Source organism: Ahaetulla prasina, chromosome 1 (genome assembly GCF_028640845.1).
Source record: "Ahaetulla prasina isolate Xishuangbanna chromosome 1, ASM2864084v1, whole genome shotgun sequence".
Taxonomy (NCBI): domain Eukaryota; kingdom Metazoa; phylum Chordata; class Lepidosauria; order Squamata; family Colubridae; genus Ahaetulla; species Ahaetulla prasina.
Genome location: NC_080539.1, coordinates 50,018,088 through 50,026,310, shown reverse-complemented (window position 1 = coordinate 50,026,310; position 8,223 = coordinate 50,018,088).

The window sequence follows — 8,223 nt, the reverse complement described above, 5'->3', positions numbered from 1 at the left end:
AGAGTATCCTTCCCCTGCTATGCCCACCATGCCATGCATACCCATCAAGCCACGCCCACAGAACCGGTACTAAAAAAATTTGAATCCCACCAGTGTCTATAAGCCATTTTTGTATCTGCTTTTAACAGTCCAGCCTCCTTTCACAAGATCAAGCTCATCTACTTTGAAGATGGGGGAGGAACTTCTTCAAACTATGGAATTTATTTATTTGTTTATTATTCATTTAGCCTCCTCATCAAGACATGACTCAGGGAGGCATACATAACCAATAACAATTACAAGCTAATAAAAACTGCATAATAGAACAATAATCCAGAACAACATGCAAACACATAAGTGCTGGGGGGGAAAAAGTCATCCAACAAGTCATACCACTCTCAGATCCAAAGCCTGAGGAAAAAAAACTGATTTTTAATTCCTTTCTAAAGATAGACAGGATCGGGACCAACAGGGGGAACATTATACCGAAAGGCACGGCCCAAGGAGGCACATCGGCCCCTATTTTCCAGATAGTTAGGAAACTGGGAAAATCCCACTTTTCATCAAACTTCTAATTGTTAATCAAATTCAGTTTTGATTTTTGTGATTTCGCTGATTTTAAATTTGTCTTGATTTTTACTGTATTGTGCTGATTCTTAAATTCTTAAATTCTAAAATTGTAATTTGCATTTCTAATTGCTGTAACGTACCTTGAATCTTGGTTAGATGAAAGCCACTGTTGATTGAGTTGGGTGGTCTTAGAAATCTAAATTTAAATAAATCTCTACAACCAAAATTCAATGGCAAAGCACCAAACAGAGATGGGGAAATACCTTATTATATTTCATTTAGAAATAAAACTGGTGCACAATATTTCAGAATAAATAAATATGTCATTAACAATATTTCAGAATAAATAAATATGCCATTAACTATTTTAAACACACACACACATCAAAAACAAAGCTAAGAGAAAACATGTTTAAATTTGCCCCTGCTACCTGCAATGTTCTCATTATGGGACATGCTACTGTCCTACCTACTAAAATCTCAACCTTGGCCACTTTCAGATGTGCGGACTTCAATTCCCAGAATTCCTCAGAATGCCTTAGCCAGCTTGGAAGTTGAAGTTCACATAGCTGAAAGTGGCCAAGGTTAAGAAACACTCCAATAGAGTCATCTGAGAAATCATATGGCATAATAAACTCTTTAGTTTTCCAGAAATGCAAATCTTTCTGTATGTGTCCTCCATCAGAAAGCAAGTTATTTTTATATTCACTAACTCATGATGGTTTCACGACATTGGAAAATGGAATTATAGAATGATAAATATGTGATTGTTAATCATGTCGTCGTCTCCCCACCCCCACTTTAAGTAAGAGACATAGAGGAAAAGAGGAATTGCTGGCATTTATACAAAGTAAGTTAAACTTGATTCTTTGAACCTGTTAAAAGTCATCCTCTTTCCTAAAGCATTCCATTCCAAATATTACTATTTATGTCAGTAAAGGAATTACAATTTCAGTTCCATGTTTTTGTTCCACATTTTTAGATGTTAGCTTAGGGCAAGAAGAAATAAAATCTGTAAAAAGATCAATAAGCATAAAAAGGTAAAGGTTCCCCTCACACATATGTGCTAGTTGTTCCCGACTCTAGGGGGCGGTGCTCATCTCCGTTTCAAAGCTGAAGAGCCAGCACTGTCCGAAGACGTCTCCGTGGTCATGTGGCTGGCATGACTAAATGCCAAAGGCACACGGAACGCTGTCACCTTCCCACCAAAGGTGGTCCCTATTTTTTCTACTTGCATTTTTACGTGCTTTTGAACTGCTAGGTTGGCAGAAGCTGGGACAAGTAACAGGAGCTTAACCTGTTACACAGCACTTGGGATTCAAACCGCTGAACTGCCGACCTTTCGATTGACAAGATCAGCGTCTTAGCCACAGAGCCACCATGTCCCTATCAATAAGCATAGCACAGCAATTAAAAGTATTGGGCCTGGATTTTCAGGTAAGCACTTGGTTTTCTGCCAGTCTGGGATTTTCTGCCAGTCATTTTCTTTCAACTCAAGCAATCTCATAGGTAGAAAAAAAATGGGAGACGGAGGTGCTGCTTCTCCTACTTTGAGCATTTGAATAAAAAGTGGTGCATGAATCCAATAAATAAACAGACTTAAGGTGTTTTCAGATAAGTTATCTATTATTCCTTTACCTTGCCTTAGTCAAAGAATGTTATGGGGATTGAACATTATCGTCTATTTATAATCTCCAGGACTAGTTGTGCCTCTTTTCTCTCCAACACAAAAAAACAAAACTATTCAAAGGGAAAGACAGATTTTCAACTGGTAGTACTCAGAACCACCTGCATTGTTGGGCCTGGTTACTTGAGGAACTGCCTACTTCTGCAGCTCCCATTCATATGGGCAGAGTTGTATAGGCTTTTCTATTGCAGCACTTGCCCCTGGAACAATATCCCCCCTCCAAGATTCATATTGGCCTCCCCTTGACCCTATGTAAACCAGCCCTTAAAACTTGCTATGAGTTTTATGGGCCATGAGCTCTAAGGGTTGGTGAACTCCTTGAGGGATAGCTGTTTTGATGGTATGGGTCTGTTCTTTTTCTGGCTGTTTGGTTGTTTCTCAACAGCGGATGAGCACACACGTGGCGGGTCAGCACACACGTGCATCCCCAATAATGCGAAGAGCAGCCAAAAGTGTGTATGCAGGCTGCATTTGCTCAAATGGCAGTATGTGTGCCCACTGCTTGCACAAAGGGAGCTGCACATGCGTGTGTGAACCTGCCTGTCACTCACATGGAACTATCCCCTCTCCCTCCCCACTGGCCCACAAAGCTGGAAAGGTTAAGGAACTCTGCAATGCAATGCAGTGCAATATAATGCAATGCAATACACAAATGTAAAACTGATTGGTGTGGTTATCTTCTAGGTGTTTTGCAATTTTCTCACTGTAAAAACTTATTCAAACCTTAATAATACACTGGCTCAATGAATTATTAAACTACAAATAGTAATGTGGCAACTCACATACAATATGATGTGGGTGAGCAGAGCAATGTGAGTGAGCAGAGGAAGTCTGGTTCATGTATCATATACAAAAACATTAGTGGTGATGCATTAAAACACCTGGCTATATGATAGGGCCAGTATTGGGGAATATATAGTATATGTAAGTTGTAATTACACAAAAACGTAGTTATTGCAGGGCTACAAAATGAGGCAAAACCCTTTGCTTAAAGCATATAGACATTCTCTCTCACAATATGTTTTGTATCACACATGGTAAGAATTATTTTTCTCATAATTTGTGGGCTAAAATACAGTACATTTTCCAGTGTACCACCATTACCATTTGCTTACTGAAGTTCATGACAAAACCGTATTTAGTTGAATAGATAGGTGTGCTAAGCTTTAGACTGTAATCCAAATTGCACAATTGTTTCATTGTTCTGCCAGCAGTGAATGAAAAGGCACCCAGTGCCATTTTCTCTAGCTATGTTGACTGGAAAGGTGTCTGGAAGTTCTTCCTTACCTTCTGTCATTCAATATACCCATTGGCTGAGACTACACAAAATTGTTATATTATTTCAGAAAAGAAACTTTGTGGTTCTTTAGGCAAACAGAAAAAGAATGGATAGGAAGTAACTTCCTATTTGTAGGGAGTATCAATTTCAGAAAGTTCTAATTGGGATGAAGATCTGCCTGGATGTTTATTTTGCTCTGGGAAAATGAGCCTAAGAGTTTAATTTTGGTGACCTAAAGCTCAGTCGGAATTATAGACATCTGGCTATGAGCTTTTGGACTTTTAAAGACTAAAAATTATTTTTAATAAAGTCTTCATCATGGTGAGTTTCAAGAAAATGTCAGAAGCTGCCTATTGCTAGGGATAGTTTAATGTGCTGAAGTTTTGTGCCTCCCCAGCCTTTTTAATATACTAGTCACTATTATCCAGTTTTAAGTATGATAGTCCTTGTTCATATCAAGTGATTTAAGAACAGAAAGAACAAACGTATTTTGATCCTTTATACTTGTCTTCTCCTATCAAAGGGCATTTAGTTATGTTAGATATTTTAACTGCCAGAATTCCAAATGAATGTGTCCATGCTAACCTAAATCCTTACATTCATGTGCATGCATGTATGCAGACAGACAAACAAACACATACACACACAATTCTACCCTAGTTAGTCCTGTTGCCTAATCTGTTCATCAATAAAAGTCAGTAACACTCTATCTAGGTTGACATTGTTTGAGGGGCATTTATGAGTTAACATTGTTTTGGAGTTTAATGCAGGTTCTAGCATGTTTTATTTCATCATTTTTAGTAAAGTCCTTGCAAGACCCAGAGGCTTTAAAGATTACTTTATGTTAATTAAAGTGTTTTGCAGCCAAGAATCTAATGGATCAGCATGAATGCAAACAAAATAGTGAGCGGATTTTTCACTTTCTGGAAAAATAGTAACAAACTGAAGCCTAGGCCTGTTTCGTCATGTGACTTTTCATCTTGATGTGATAAAAATGCTCATTGTAATTAGTGACATCTAATTTGTATTGTTTTTGTTGAGCATATCACTCAAAAATAATATTTGCTCCCGTTCCAACTTGCTTGCTGAGAAGTTCAGCATATAAAGCCTTCTCAGTAATATAACTCAGCTTAACAAAAAGCATTGTTCATACTTCCTCAGCTACTCCTGACAAGGATAGCCCAAGGCCAACCCAACATGTTTTGCTCTCAGAAGTGAATCAACAAATGGATTGCTAAAATGCATATTCTTGTTTCTTGAAATAAGAGGTGAGGTTGCTTCCAGCATTTCTCTCTGTGAGACATGCAAACAGCTATATTAAACTCTATCTTCCCATAAAGGTAAATAAAAGGTCTTCCAAACTCAGAGGATTAGTGTTGGGCAGGAAAAACATTTTATTTAAGATACAGAAGACTTCCTCAAACTGCTGCCTCCAAGTATATTGGACTATAAGTCCAGAATTCCCTGGATACCGTGATTACTTTGCAGTATGTTTAAGAACTGGGTTTAGCACAAACTTAGTTATTTAAACAGATTACTTGGTCATATTTTATGCTCATTTACTGGGTGAAAACTATCCCTCTCCATCCCATTTCTTTGCTTAAGGAGAACATAGTTAACCTGAGTTTAACCAGGTAAAAATATAAGGCACAATAAGCCAAGAAAATTTTGGGTATTTTCTTCATCTTTAATAAGAGCATTTTACTGATCAGTTGCGGTTCATAATTTCAATTGACTTATGAGCACAATTGAGCCCGGAATTACAATCATAAATCATACCAGTTATTAAGCATGTCATGGGACCATGCCTGAGTTTATGACCTCTTTTGTGTCAGTCATTAAGTGAACATAGCGTTCATTAAGCAAATTCATTGTCTTCAATGTTTGCTGGCAACTGGAAGTAAATAATGTTTTATGGCAAAGAAAATATCATAAATTGCCATCATGTGATCAAAGGATGCTACAAAAAGCAGTAAATACAAGCTGGTTGCTGAGTGCCCAAAATGTGATCATGTGCCCATGGGGGGAAGGATGGTTGTCAAAATTTCAAATACAGATGATAAGTAGCACCAGGGTGGTTCATTATAACTTCGAATGATCACTAAGTTGCTTGGTTTAGAACCATGCCAAACACCAAAAACTGAATATCTATCCAATAGCTGAGATGGAAGATGGAAGATGAGGCTTGTTTACCATGAACTAAGACAGGAAACAGGGAAAAGAAAACTTTAGAATGCAGCAAAAATATAGCATACAGAGTATGTAAAATATACTATATAAAACCTTTGATTTTTCAGAATGGGCTCAATCTACTTATGTGAAAGATGTTACTTTGTTACTCTGAGGTAATGTGTTGACTTTCTCCACCTTGAAAAGGTAAATTTGCCTCTTAGATAAAGATCATGTGAATGCCAAAATGGTTCAAACTGAAGATCTGCTAAAATGGTTCAAATTCAAGTCTTCTGAATTTCAGCATGTTGCTTTCCTTTGCTGTTGCAGTGTCTCACTAGCTTTGTTTAATGATCAAGTGTCTCTGGATATGGAGGTTTCAGACATCACCTTGCTCTGTAGGCAAGTGAATTTCTAGAAACAGTGTGAAACATGCACTGAATTCAGAATGAAACCATTAGACAGCTAACTAGAATTTGGTATTGGGATTATATTAGAATAATATAGGTAGCCTTTGACTTACAACTGATCACTTAGCAACCATTTTAAGTTATGACAGACCTCCCCAGGAATACATTTAGGCAAAAAAAAAAATGCACAGGTACCGTATATGTGGTACCTTGCTCAATAGTAGTACCTGTGAGAGGGATCTTGGAGTCCTAGTGGACAACCATTTAGATATGAGCCAGCAGTGTGCAGCAGCTGCTAAAAAAGCCAACACAGTTCTGGGCTGCATAAACAGATGGATAGAATCAAGATCACATGAAGTGTTAGTGCCACTTTATAATGCCTTGGTAAGGCCACACTTGGAATACTGCATTCAGTTTTGGTCGCCGCGATGTAAAATAGATGCTGAGACTCTAGAAAGAGTGCAGAGAAGAGCAACAAAGATGATTAGGGGACTGGAGGCTAAAACATATGAAGAACGGTTGCAGGAACTGGGTATATCTAATGAAAAGAAGGACTAGGGAAGACATGATAGCAGTGTTCCAGTATCTCAGGGGTTGCCACAAAGAAGAGGGAGTCAAACTATTCTCCAAAGCACCTGAGGGTAGAACAAGAAGCAATGGGTGGAAACTAATCAAGGAGAGATGCAACTTAGAACTAAGGAGAAATTTCCTGACAGTTAGAACAATTAATAAGTGGAACGACTTGCCTGCAGAAGTTGTGAATGCTCCAACACTGGAAATTTTTAAGAAAATGTTGGATAACCATCTGTCTGAGATGGTGTAGGGTTTCCTGCCTGAGCAGGGGGTTGGACTAGAAGGCCTCCAAGGTCCCTTCCAACTCTGTTGTTATTATTATTATTACATATGACCCGGATTCAAAATCCAACTGTCACCCTGTCATGTGATCTCATTTTGGCTGCTTGGCAAAAGGGCTGCATTTTTAGCTGTTTGCAGAATCCTGCAGTCACTTGACTATGATTTATTATGTTTTTTGCTGATTTTAGGCCAAGATAGCCTGAGATCAGCTTTCCCCAATCTAATACCCTCAGATATTCTAGACAACTTCAGTTTTTATGTTACCAAATATGTCACCAAATTTTAATTCAATGATAAATCAATTCAATTGAATGTTGCAATAGCATTCTCTGGGAAATATGACCCTATCACTGTTTTGCACTGTGACCAGTAGCACCATCTAATTTTAAAAATATTTTTCTTGAAAAATTACAACTAAACCACCACTTCAGAAATTCTGCATGTCTTAAAAGTCACATTCTTCTTTACCTTGTTATCTTATACCACAAGGTCGTAAGTTCCATGACCTTTCATATTTGTTGTTAAATTTGGAGTTATGTCAGTAATGTGATTATGTAAGAATCTGACATAGTAACCACCAGGCAGCTTGAGGAAAACTTTAAATGAGATTTCAAAAGCTATGAATTACTTAATTTTAAATAATTGTGGTCACTTTAAAAATGGTATTCTATATAATTAGTTCTTTAGAGTTAGGGAAGACATTTGAAATTATCTACTTTTGCTTATTTTTCACTAGTAAATCAACCAAAACTGATAGAATCCATGTTGAAACTCTGTAAATATTCCTGAAGTGTGGTCAGTTCTCCTTGCCTCTTTGTTTTGTTTGTCAACAGTACACAAAAAGGTGAGTGTATAGCTGTGACTCATAACCTAACAATTCAGTAGAAAAATAAGATTATCCCACTGATGGAACATGATGCCAAAAACAAACAGAACCAACTGAGAAAGAGCTTACTTTGGACATTGCTTGCCTCAATAGTTGAAATAATCCATATAATCTCTGTATTCCTCTCTATCTATAGTGTTACTATCAGAGCCAAATCCTGGTTTGTAGAATGCCCCAATGTTCTGTGGGACTCCTTCTCTGAGCTATCCAGGTCCAGAATCAACATCTAGCAAAAATAGCAAGCAGGATGACAGTATGAGAAGCTTTGGACTTCCGTTTTACCTTACAATAAATTCTTCATAGTATCGTTACATCAGATGCATTGTGGGAATTAAAATGGCAGCTACTCTCAAATGTCTTATGTTGCTCAAATATGAGTTGGGCAAAA